Below are 14,592 nucleotides of genomic sequence, written 5' to 3' on the forward strand. Positions count from 1 at the left end.
GGAGCCCCACAAAAATTTTAAAATTTATAAGGAACACATCAATTTACTCTCATATATTTAGTTTACCTTCTGGACCCTCTCAGTTTTTTAATATAACCCTTTAGCCCTAGTAAATGTAACTTTTTTTGGCCCTACAACTCATTGAATATTACATTTTGCCCCGCATAAAAAATTTCTGGCTCCACCTATTGTATAGACATATGAAAAGAAGAATACACATATGTGAGAGAGAACTTCTACATAATTAAAACATGAGTTGTGTTTATTGTTGAAGAAGATTAATTTCTTATATTTATTGGGTCTATGTTTCATCTTCTTTGTTTCTATTTTATAACACCTCCAATATTATAGCCACAAACATAAGAATTGACTTCATAAGGTAAATGTTTGGGGAAAAAAAAAAAGAATAATGGTAATTTTGAAATTAAATGATACCTAAGAATTAGAAAAATAAAATAATTTTAAAACTTTTAAAAAGTATGTTTAAAAAATTAATGAGTCTAATTATAATTACCTGTCCCAAACTGAGGATATGTAGATTATAAGATTTAGACATATTGGTCACATGGATTTTCTTTGGTTGCATGAGTGAAAATGCAAAGCCTAAAATAATGAGTGAGAATTTTATTCGTTCCTTTACTTTCTATCTCAATAGTCCTCTTGGTTAAATACAATATTTAAAATTTTTAAAATTATAAAAATGTCATTTTAAATCTCATTAAATCTAAATCTACTATCTTTTATTATATATTATATTTGAATTATATAACTTCATACGGCCCACCATAGGCCAGTGTTGGCTCCACCACTAAGAATTATTATTTCTGATTTAAATTGAATGGATTCTCAATCAAACAATGGAATAAATTGAGTGGTCGACAACTTTTTATCCTTTAATTTGTGATGACGTTAGTAGTCAAGTCGTTCATAACAAAATATATATATATATATATATTATTAGAGTTTGATTAGAGGAAAATATATCTTGACAAATTAAACAAAGAAATATCATATCTTGCAAATTTGTCGTTTAAATTACGCAAAATATTAATAGTCAAGTTTTTTATTAAAAGACAGAGAAGGAGAGTGACATTTCAATACATATCTTGACAATATATATCTTACATGGACAAATTAAAGAAAGAATCTCTTTTTAACCTTCGTAATTGAAGGGTTTCTAAATATTGAACTATCAATATCTTGATAAATGTTACAAAGAAATGTCAAAATTTGTTCAACTTGCACTATCAATTGAATAAATTTATTAAGTTATCAAGACTAAATAAAATAATTAGATTTGATATTTCAATTTTATAGCTGTGATTAAACAAAAATAGAAATCGTAAATAAGCTTAATATATATAAACTGGTGGCGTCGTTAAATTCAAGTAAATAATGGAATTTGACAACCCCTAAATCTTTGTTGTTTAATTAGTAAAAATGTTAGTTTATGTGTGTTTTATTTAAAGACAGAAAAGAAGAATTTTTTAATATATATATCCTGTTGACTGAAAAATAAATATCTTCTTAATCTACACGTTTTGAAGGGCTTCTAAATATTGAAATGTCAATATATATATTGACAAACTAGATAAAGAAAGATCATAAACCTAGAGCTAGTGGATACCTTATGGGTCACTCACCAATTTCCTTTTTTTGGTCATAAAAATCTCAATCAAATAATGAATTGAATTGAATGTTATTTTTTCTTAACTTATTTGCCAAAATATCGATAGAAATTATTAGGCTTTTGAAAATTTTATATAAAAAGGATCACTGATGATGATATGGCAGTAACTATTGATTTAAATAAATTTGTTGCAAATACATATGCACTCACTCACATACATGGAGGGCATCAATTAATTACTTGACATTAAAACTTTCAATTTATATATCATAAGAGAATTTTGATAATCTTTTAATCCATTATATTTATATTTAAAATCACAAGTCAAAAATAAATTTAGGGTTTTTTTTAAGAAAATGAAGTGCCAAATTTACCCTTTTTCAAAAAGAAATTTTAATTATACTTGTCTCACAATTAACTGTGACAGCAAATTTTAACGGAATGAGAGCTAGGGTTCTATTTTAATAGGATAATAGTTGAAACACATAGGAAAATATGTTAATAGTCAAGTCTTGCATAGGAAGAAAATAAGAAGAATATATAATTGGAATCTATTTAGAGGGAACTGCTTTTTGGCAAATTAAACAACAAAAAATTATAGATCATTCAAATCACTCTCTGAGTATGATAAAAGGAAATGACTTTAAGTGATCTCTTATCACTCATGCAAACGATTGTTTTGTATAATTTAAGATCACAAGCATAATTTAACGTTGAACCAATAGTTTAATTCTATATTGTTTTGAAGATAGTTTCCACTTAACTGTGAAGATCTATGTAAAAATAAATTATTAGGCTCATTGAAATAAATTTAATGTTTTTAGTTTTGATGATCTTAATCAATTGATGGAGTAAATTCAAGTGCCAACTATTTGTGTTTATTTAGTTTACCTAAAATTTACAAAGTCAATCAATGACTTTCATATTTTTGTTCATGACAATCTTAGTTAATTAAATATTGGAATTTAACACTCATTAAATTTAAATAAAATTTTTAACATAATAATAAATATTGAAATTTTAATAACTTTATTCAATGCAATAAGAATTATGGTCAATGAAATTTTAAAAGTGATTATTCTAGACAACAATAAACATTAATGTAGGCAGAACATGTTCCACACTTGGTGGTTGGCCACTTTTTTCTGAATGAGAGATAACATTTTTTCTTTCCTTTAAAAAAGTTTAGTTTTTCTTTGTTTTCTTTGTCATTTTATGAAAGATTGTCTTCACAAAGTAAACTAAGAAAAATAAGTGGGGACGTTCAATTTAGAGGCAACCATTCACTAGCAAGAGCTTTGGCCCCGAACGGAAATAATTATGACATTCACAAGCAAGTTGTGTACTGAAATAATCACGCCAATGTTTCCAATGTGAAACTAATGATTTGGTGAACAAATAATAAATTTGTTGGCTGATTTTTTCAGCTCCCAAGATCAATTAATATTTTGTGAGCGAGAAAGTAAAGCTCATATTAGTAATTTAGTGGGTCTTGGGGGACTGAGTGCAAAGGATAAGACATTTTGATAAAAATTCAACTTTATCTGCTGATTTCTTCTTGATTGATTATTTGTTCGAGTTTCTAGGGTTCTTCTATTTTTTAAGTTTTGGTTCATCACCTTTTTTTTTTTTTTTTGCGGTTAAAAAAAATGTTTTTATACTAAGATACAAGACCAATAAGACACTGACAGTTGGCATAGTGACACATTCTACTATATTGACTTAAATTTGACTCAAGTTTACAAAGTGGGTAACATGACATAATACCGACTATAGAACTGATACAATACATTAACATCAACAGTTTCCAATGTTAAAGCAATTATTTAGTGCAAATATAAGTCTGTTAAAATGGTTGAAGATGAAGTCAATCAATTACTAGTATGAATATCAAATTATGATAGCCAAAAATTAGTAAAAGAAAAAATAGTGTAAACTCAAGATTCAAGTATCATGAAATTATTCATCTAACAGGAAACATGCATTCCATATGAGCTTCTAAAACTCAGTCAACCAACCTTTTAAGAATTGGAAACATGTCATGGCAATTTCAATCAAATAATGGAATAAATTGAAAGGCCAACAATTTTTCTTCCTCTAATTTTCAATAAAAAGGGAAAACTTTCCTTAACCCCCATGTGTTTCATATAATTATCTAAGCACCCATTGGTTTTTGAAATAAATTTTTGTTCAACTATTAAAAGACATTTTTACCCTTTAAACTAAAACTAAGAATCTAAATATTATCCCAAATCTTTTAAATGTCATCATATTTTCACAAAATTTAACAAATTTTATTTTTACCTAAAAAAACTTTAAAAGTATTCATTTTTACCCAATAATCTTAAAATCCAATTAAAATTATTAAATTCAACATCTCCCATTCTCCTTCCATCCAAACCCACCACAAAATCCACCACATACTATTAAAAAAGCCGTGTGCAAAACCACCATATATCATCATCACCATTTATCTTCACCAAAACAATTTCATGTAATATTTTCACTCATAAATGGAAGCTACTTTAACAAGACAACTACGGTTTAACAATTTAAAGATAGAACAAAAAAAATTAAAAAAAGAAAAGAACGGAAGTTGTCGTGGTAGTCATGGCCCTCACCAGAGCGGTAAAATTTGGCCGCCAATGCGGTCACATGTATAAAAATGAAGGGCGAAAGATTTAAAAAAAAAAATTATGGTTCTTTTTAGAAGCTGAAAGGTCAAATTTACCTTTTTTTACAAAGAGATATATCAATTTTACATGTCTCAATCCTAGTTTTGAAAATAGGACCCTATCATTTACCCTTTAACGAAATGAGAGCTAGGGTCCTATTTTCAAAACTAGTGGGCGCTTGCTTAATACTTTAAACACACCAGAAAAAAAAATGTTAATAGTCAAGTCTTGCATAAGAAGAAAAAGAGAAAGAATATATCATTGGAATCTATTCAAAGGAAAATATATTTTGGCAAATTAAACAGAGAAAAATCATTGGTCGTTCAAATCACTTCATGAGTATGATAAAAGGAGATTACTTTAAGTGATCCATTTATCACTCATACAAATTGTTGTCTTGTATTATATAAGATCACAAGCAAAATTTAAAGGTGAATAAATGGTCCAGCTTCATGTTGTTTTGAAGATAGTTTCCACTTGACTATAAAGGTCTCTGTAAAGGTAAATTATTAGGCTCATATTCTTAATCAATAGAATTAAATATTGCGTTTATTTAGTTTACCTAAAATTTGCAAAGCCAGTCAACAACTTTTATATTTTTGGTCATGTCAATCTTAGCTAATTAAATATTGGAATTTAACAATCATTGAAATTTAAATAAATTTTTAAACATAATAATAAATATTGAAATTTTAATAAGGCTCATGTTCTTAATCAATTGATGGAGTCAATTCAAGTGCCAACTATTTGTGTTTATTTAGTTTACCTAAAATTTACAAAGTTTGTCAACAACTTTCATATTTTTGGTCATGTCAATCTTAGTTAACTAAATATTGGAATTTAACAATCATTGAAATTTAAATAAATTTTTAAACATAGTAATAAATATTGAAATTTTAATAAGGCTCATGTTCTTAATCAATTGATGGAGTCAATTCAAATGCCAACTATTTGTGTTTATTTAGTTTACCTAAAATTTACAAAGTTTGTCAACAACTTTCATATTTTTGGTCATGTCAATCTTAGTTAACTAAATATTGGAGTTTAAAAATCATTAAAATTTAAATAAATTTTTAAACATAATTATAAATATTGAAATTTTAATAAATTTATTCAATACAAAAAAAAAAAAAAAAAAAAAATTATCCTCAGCGAAATTTGATTTTTTAAAAGTGATTATTTCAGTATTGTTAATCACATTAAGTAAAAAAAATCAAACTAACATAATGAAACCCATATAAAATACTAATTTTCTAAAAGTAATCTAAATTGAACAAATCAATTAGAAGAGAATTTCTATGGTAATAAGATATTTTTCCTACATTAAAAACATAATAATCAAGTTTAGGGAAAAATATAAACTCTATAATATTTTTACATATAACGAATTCAATTAAATTTGTATAACATGGACCTTATTTATTTGTAATCTATGTATTGCATTTATCTTGTTTTTGAGTTTGATGATTGATTTAGTAATTTAGAAATTATATAAATTAATTAAGATGTAATTGCAAATTTAAAAAACCTTGTAGATGTTTTTGAAAATTTCTGGGGGGGTACTAGCCCACCCTAGGCCAGTGCTGGTTGTCTCACTAGGAATTATTATTTCTGATTTAAATTGAATGGAATCTCAATCAAACAATGAAATAAATTGAATGGTCAACAACTTTTTATCCTTCAATTTGTGATAACACTAGTAGTCAAGTCTTTAAAAATATATATATATATGTTATTGGAGTTGTTATGTAAATTCTCAACCAATTTACTGCTAATCACACGCACAAACTCACAAATAACACATACAAAAGAAACAAGATCAAACCAATCACAAGAACATCAAATTTACCATGGTTCACCTTTCACAATGGAAAGATTACATCCACGTTGAGCTCCAAAAATTTTTGGAGGCTCACTGCACTAGGAATCAACTGTTATTACAGATTACAAAACACTCTCCAAGATTCACCCAACTATCAATCTTTAACCCACTCACTCAAATCTGAAATCTATAGAGAATACCTGATCCAGATTCTCTAAACCTAAAGAAACACACTATCTTCACCCTAAGATTATACAGATTCTCAACCCAAAAGATTGACAACAAACTAACAAAGCTGAGAGCAAAAACTGATCTGTCGTGAACACAAAGAGGAGCAGAAAATGGTTTTTGCGCACAAGACTCTACCTTTATATAGTTTGACTTCAAGAGCTAATCCTGGCCGTTGGATCTTCTTTATTTCAGCAGCTGAGATCTTTTTCCCATTTGTAGTGAAACGGCAGTGTTTTGATAAGTGAATTCTGCAAAAACTGAAAAAAAACGGAGGCTTTGCGCTTCAGATATTAACAGGAGTCTAACTAGAGGAAAATATATCTTGACAAATTAAACAAAAAAATATCATATCATATAAATTGATCATTTAAATTATGAAAATGTAAATAATCAAGCCTTTTATAAAAAGACAGAGAAAAAAGAGAACCATATGTCAATATATATCTTGAATGGACAAAGGAAGAAATATATTTTCAACCCTACGTAATTGGAGGGTTTCTAGATGTTGAAATGTGAATATATAATGACAAATTAAACAAAGAAAGATCAAAGGTCGTTCAATTCATGCTATTAATTGAAAGCTCATTAAGATTTCAAGACTAAATAAAAAATTAGGTTTGAGATTTCAATTTTGTAGTTATGATTAAACAAATATAGAAATCATATATAACCTCAATATGTATATAAATTGGTTGTATCATCAAATTCAAGTAACTAATGGAATTTGACAACCACTGAATCTTTGTTGTTTAATTTGTGAAAATGTTAGTTTTCATATATTTTATTTGAAGACAAAGGAGGAGAAAAAAAAAATAATATATATATATTGACAAAAAAATAAATCTTTTCTTAATGTATGTATTTGAAGGGCTTCTAAATGTTGAAACGTCAACATATATCTCGACAAACTAGATAAAGAAATATCATAAACCTCGAGGTGATGGATTCCTTATGGGTCACTTGCAAATTTCCTTCTTTTGGTCACAAAAATCTAAATCAAATAATGGAACAAATTGAATGGCCAAAATCTTTTCATCCTTTAATTTGTGATAAGATTAGTTGTCAAGTCTTTTATTAAATGAAAAAAAATAGAGATTACATATATTACAAATTTGTTGTTTGAATTGCGAAAATGATAATGGTCAAGTCTTTTACTAAAAGACAAAGAAAAAAGGAATCATATATATGTCAATACATATCTTAACAATATATACCTTGAATGGACAAAAAAAAAAGAAATCTGTTTTCAACCCTACGTAATTGAAGGGTTTCTAAATGTTGAAATGTGAATATATATTGACAAATTAAACAAAGAAAAATAAAATGTCATTCAATTCACGCTATTAGTTAAAAGCTCATTAAGATTTCAAGACTAAATAAAAAATTAGGTTTGCGATTTTAATTTTGTAGTTACGATTAAACAAAAATAGAAATTATATATAACCTTAATATATATAAACTGGTTGCATCATCAAATTCAAGTAAATAATAGAATTTGACAACCACTGAATCTTTGTTGTTTAATTTGTGAGAATGTTAGTTTTCATATCTTTTTATATATATATATATATATAGGGCTTCTAAATGTTGAAATGTCAACATATATCTCGACAAACTAACATAAACCTCGAGGTGATGGATTCCTTATGGGTCACTTGTAAATTTCCTTCTTTTGGTCACAAAAATCTAAATCAAATAATGGAACAAATTGAATGGCCAAAGTCTTTTCATCCTTTAATTTGTGATAAGATTAGTTGTCAAGTCTTTCATATATATATATAAAAGACATGTCTTGCAAATTTGTTGTTTAAATTACAAAAATGATAGTGGTCAAGTCTAACTATCAAGTCTTTTATTAAAAAACAGAGAAAAAAAAGAACCATATGTCAATATATATCATAAAAATATATACCTTGAATAGACAAAAGAAGGAATTTGTTTTCAACCCTATGTTATTGAAGGGTTTTTAAATGTTGAAATGCGAATATATATTAACAAATTAAATATAGAAAGATCAAATGTCGTTTAATTCACGCTATTAATTGAAAGCTTATTAAGATTTCAAGACTAAATAAAAAATTAGGTTTGAGATTTCAAGACTAAATAAAAAGTTAGATTTGAGATTTCAATTTTGTAGTTATGATTAAATAGAAATAGAAATCATATATATTCTTAATATATATAAATTGATTGCATTGTTAAATTCAAGTAAATAATGAAATTTGACAACCACTGAATCTTTGTTGTTTAATTTGTGAAAATGTTAGTTTTCATGTCTTTTATTTGAAGACAAATGAGAGAAAGATATGTCTATATATATATAGACAGAAAAATAAATCACTTCTTAACCTACATATTTGAAGGGCTTTTAAATGTTTTTAGCATATATCTCGACAAACTCAATAAAGACATATCACAAACTTAGAGGTGATGGATTCCTCATGGATTACTTGCCAATTTCCTTTTTTTTTTTTTTTTTGTCTCAAAAATCTCGATCAAATAATGGAATAAATTGAATGGCCAACAACTTTCCATCCTTTAATTTACGATAAGTTTAGTTGTCAAGTCTTTCATTAAAAAGAAAAAAAGAAAAAAAGAAGACATATGTTGCAAATTTGTCGTTTAAATTATGAAAATGTTAATAGTCACGTCTTTTATTAAAAGACAAAGAAAAAAGGGAACCATATATCAATTCATATCTAAATAATATATATCTTATATGAATTAAAAGAAGGAATTTGTTTTCAACCCTAGGTAATTGAAAGGTTTCTAAATGTTGATTAATGTAAATATATATTGACAAATTAAACAAAGAAAGATCAAATGTGATTCTTGCTATTAATTGAAAACTCATTAAGATTTCAAGACTAAATAAAATAATGAAGTTTGAATTTTCAATTTTGTAATTACAATTAAACAAAACAGAAATTATATATAATTGAATAAAACACGACTATAAATATTAATATAGGCAGGACATGTTCCACACTTTGGTGGTTAGCCATTTTTTTTCTTAATGAAAGATAACATTTTTTTTCTTTCCTTGAAATAATTTAGTTTTTTCTTTTTCTTTGTAATTTTATGAAAGATTGTCTTCACAAAGTTAACTAAGAAAAATAAGTGGGGACATTCAATTTAAAGGCAACCATTCACAAACAAGAGATTTGGCCGCCAACTGGAATAATTCTATCATTCTCTCGAAAGGCATGCCTAAATTCATTGAATACTACACAACTCTCTAGTATTGCCAATGTTTCTAATGTGAAAGCAATGATTCAGTGAACAAATACTAAGACTTGTTTGTTATACTTTTTGAAAAATGTTATTCTGAAAATGTGTTTTAAGTTGAGTTCTGTTAAATCAAAATAAATTGGATTTGAGTACGTAAATATGTTTGATAAAATATCTGAAAATTACATCAGAGTCTCCCGAAAGGGCTGGGATTAGCTTTGGCAGGAGCCTCTTGTGATGCTCTAGCTACTATCGGGCCGGGATTAGCATTGACAGGAACCTCCTGAATTTCTTCAGTAATCCTTTCACCCACAGCAGGATTTGGAAGCCCTTCCTGGGAGGGCTAACCCCCAGCATCTTGGGAACTTTCTTGGGCCTCACCCTCCCTTTTGCCGGAGTGATCTTCAGAGCACTCTAAAGGGCTGAATTGAGGAACAGGGGGTGTCTTGCTTAACATATATTCATGAATCTGTCATCCAAAAATTAATTAGCGCCACAAGGGCAGTACGCACTGCAAAAAGCCAATTTCTTTAGCCCAGAGCAAAAATTAGCAATAAACAGATGTTTGTGCATATGCCAAGTTGAAAAATCATTCAGCATTTCGGAAAATAGACTTTAACCAATCTGAGGCAAATATCTAACCAATCTGCCAAGCATTGCCAGAACTAAGAATTGTTTCTGAAGTAACAGCAATATTCAATTGTTTTCTAAACAAAATTCTATCGAGGCTAGCAATGGTCTACGGTCCTAATATATCAAGCTAAATGATTGACTGCATGAAAATGAGCACCACTAACTAAATGAATGCTACATAACTTCACAAGCCTTTAGAGGAAGTGGTATTTGCTAAGCTACTTTAAATGTAGGCTGTGTAAGATACAAGAAGCACAGATATATCTTGACTCAAAATAGTTGCAAAAGGAAACACTATTGCTTGAACTGCTTTCAATTGTTTATATTGATTGCTTTTGAAGCAATATAAAACTTAGACAATAGACCCAACTCCAACTTCATGATATTGTACACAAAATGGATCTTGAAGAAGACCACTCAATATCACATCCACAAAAAGCCAAGAAGAATAAAATTTACCACTTCACGATGATTTGAAAGGCTAAAGCATATCTTAGTCTGAGTTTCAAAGCGCCCATTAGGCTGAAAACCAAAAAGCATATAAAAGCCAATCAGCATATAATAACCAGGAGATGAGAAGCAATGCTTTTTAAGAGGGCAATAATCGTGCATAAATGATGGGGGCTTAAATGGATATTCAGCAGGCAACTGAATCCGTCCATGATAGATTCCACCTTCAGATTTAGTATCACACGGACCCCTGATGGCGAATTGCCATTCAAATATATTCTCCTGTGAACAAAAACGATAAAGCTTAACAACACCAAAACTTGCATAAAGCACAGAAACAACCAAAATTGAAAGGGAAGACTCCCTTTCAAAAGAAAACTTCATAATCAAATTAGGCATATTTTTAAACATCATTTCACTTCTAAGTGTCACTAATTTTTTGGTTTTTTTTCCTGGATCACATTCAAAAACTTAAGCCAAAAGATAATGACCAAATCCTTGCATAAAAATTAATCACTACTCCTTTTCTCTTCTAAGTTATAATAAATCACTCGTAATTAAACAAACTTAAATGAGAAAACTGTAATTTACAAACTTTATCTCAACTCCAGGAAGCCCTAATTGATTTTAACTCATTCACGTTACACTTATGCGACTATTAAATAAATTCTGCATGAAAGACTCCAATTTTTCAATTCAACAATAATCAAAACAAAAACACTTTACTTTTTAATCCAAATATAATATATAACATTGATTCAAAATATTGTAACAAACAGGCCCTAAATTTGTTGGCTGATTTTTTCAGCTTGCAAGATCAATTAATATTTTGTGAGTGAGAAAGTAAAGCTCAAATTAGTAGTTTTAGTGAGTCTCGTGGGATTGACGGCAAAGGATATATAAATAGATAAGAAGAGTAAGACATTTTGATAAAGATTCAGCTTTGTTTGCTGATTTCTTCTTGATTGATTATTTGTTTGAGTTTCTACGGTTCTATTTTCTTAGTTTTGGTTTGTTACTAATTTTTTTTGTTACGAGGAAGTGGACAACATTAATTAAATGATTAGAAGTTTAATTAATTAAAACATTACATTATAATTAAATAATTACTTAATTAATAATAACATTACATTATATTATAATCACTTAATTAATTATAACATTACATAGTTAATTGATTACTTAATTAATTATAAATTTTTAACATTATATTATAAACATTAGTAATTTACTACATTTGTACATTACTTAATTGAATGATTAAAAATTTAATTAATTATAATATTACATTATAGATTTATAGTATAATTACTTAATTAATTATAATATTCTATTATAAACATTAGTACAATACTTAATTAAATGATTAGAAATTTAATTAATTATAATATTAAATTATAGGTTTATAGTATGATTGTTTAATTAATTTAATTAATTGTTTGTGTTTTGGTTTTGATTGAAAAATTTTATGTGAATTGTAATGCACGTAACACATTATACTATATTGACATAAATTAGACTTAAATTTACAAAGAGGTAAAATGACATAATATAGACTGTAGAACTGATACAATACATTGACATTAACAGTTTTCTATGTTAAAGCAATGATTTAGTGCAAATATAAGTCAATAGAGATTTCAAGTACATAAGAGCAAGTAACTATTAATTGAAGAAAAATAAGAGGCCATGCCAAAGCTGTTGATTAAAGTACAGGAATAAACCTGTAGAAATGATAAATGCGTCTAATTTGAATAAGATTACCACTTAATCAACCTAGTATGAATATAATTCAACAGATGATTAAAGTACAGGAATAAACCTGTAGAAATGATAAATGCGTCTAATTTGAATAAGATTACCACTTAATCAACCCAGTATGAATATAATTCAACAGAGCATCTTTTCCAAACTTTAATGAGAGGATTTCTCCAACAAGGCAGCACAATCATCTTATAAAGTAAAATAGGACATATGGGAAGGATCAAAATGCTATTTAGTCCGTGTTTCTCAGTATTTTAGAATTGTGTTGTCTTAGATAAATTCAACTTTTATTTCCATGTTTTGTTAGGATTAGAATTATTACATAATGTTGTGAGTAGGATTTGGTTTCTTAAGCCTATGAATAAAGGCGTCTAACGTTGACATGCATGGTTGATGAATGAATACGATTATTAGTTTCTTCATATAGATCGTTCTTCTGGATTTCTCCTCTTTCAAGCTGTTATCCATAAGCTATCCTTCTTATTCTCTCTATCTCTTCTATTTCTTTTTTCTGGTTCTCTATCACCAACTCTCTTCTTTATCAATAGCCTAGCTGATTTAGATCTTTTACAATTCTCACACTAACCCACAAGTTTAACTGGTATTTATGCAAGGATAGAGGGGGGTACGGCCTGTGAATAAAGAAACAAATGTTTCTTCTTCATTAATTTTGGATTATTCAATTTTCCACCAAGCTGGATATGTCATCATAGGCCACTGTACCCAGAAGCAAATAGATCTGTTACTTTACATAGATCAAGTACTTAAGGACGGGAGTGAAGCAAATGCCACCATACTATTTCCTCCAATCATCCAACAGAAAAAAGTTCGGACATGTCCCACAGCATACAAGGCAATGTTTTTTTCCAATAAGCACCTCTACTACTTTTGGTTGTTCCTTAATCAGAACTTCAGGAAATTAAATGTAAAAAGTAGAACAAGTATCATATCCACAAACTATTAGAACAGGTTTCAGTACTCTGTTTCAGACCAGTTTTTTAATCTTCAATTCAACTTAATTTTACATCATAATTCTCAGATTAAAGGCAATGCTGAGAATCACTTATCAGCCATCAACCCGACCATTTTGGCACTGCCAAACCAGAAAAGAAAAGTCATATTCTAGCACAATAACCAAATGCTCATTTTTTTTCAAGTTATGATATTTACTGAGCTTGATATTGACTTTCTGTATACATACAATGTTTATCAAGACAAAGAACCTCATATAGCTCTCCCACACTGTACTCAACATCATGTTATGAAACTGCTTCCTTTTAAAAGCAACAATGAAAGGAAAACAAATTCATGTTAATTCTGCCACAAACACAAAACAAATTCTCTATTCCCATGGACTTGAAAGAGCATAAGGATAATGTAAAATAAAAGTCTATCACATACACAGTTAAAACAAAAAAACAAACATAGAGAAAATGTGTAATAGAACAATTCAGACAAAATAGAAAGGAAAAGAAAATGAAAATCTACATACCACTTTTTATTTCAGATTTACTGGCATTTTTTGCACCCTTAAGACAGAACAATAATCCTGCATGTGAGACACTATTAGTCATTAGCTATGTAATGGAACAGTTAATCAGCATATCAATTGCATTACAAAGTATATCAAACATACATCTAAAGACCCACAAAAAGTATAAACTAACTAATAAAAAATAGAGATTCCATTATCCCAAAAGAAAGCTAAAGCTCTAACAACATATCATGCTCCTCTCTTATTCTTTTGGATTAAAGAAGTGAACCAATGATATTTACTTGAGTGAATTACTTCGTAGTTTAACCAACTAATCATGCAAATATTAAAATGCCAATATTTAAGAGTAATAACATACTACTAAATTATCTACTCAAACTTTTTCATATAAACTTTTTCTTAAATATTAAAATTCCAATATTTAAGAAAACTAAGTTTTTGTTTTTAAGAAGTTAGTTCAGTCAATTAAGAAGTCAGATTAACGAAAATGCTGATTTGGTTAGTTACTGTAGCTTTTCTTCTTCAGAAACAATGTGTTGTAGTTTATATAAAATGAATTAAAAAAATACACACAAAGAGGAGAAATTAAAAAAATACACAGCAGATTATAAAATGCTGGGAGTATTTGGCTGAAGCTATGACCCTGTTATCAAAAGCTTAA

Source organism: Pistacia vera, unplaced genomic scaffold (assembly GCF_008641045.1).
Source record: "Pistacia vera cultivar Batoury unplaced genomic scaffold, PisVer_v2 Contig660, whole genome shotgun sequence".
Taxonomy (NCBI): domain Eukaryota; kingdom Viridiplantae; phylum Streptophyta; class Magnoliopsida; order Sapindales; family Anacardiaceae; genus Pistacia; species Pistacia vera.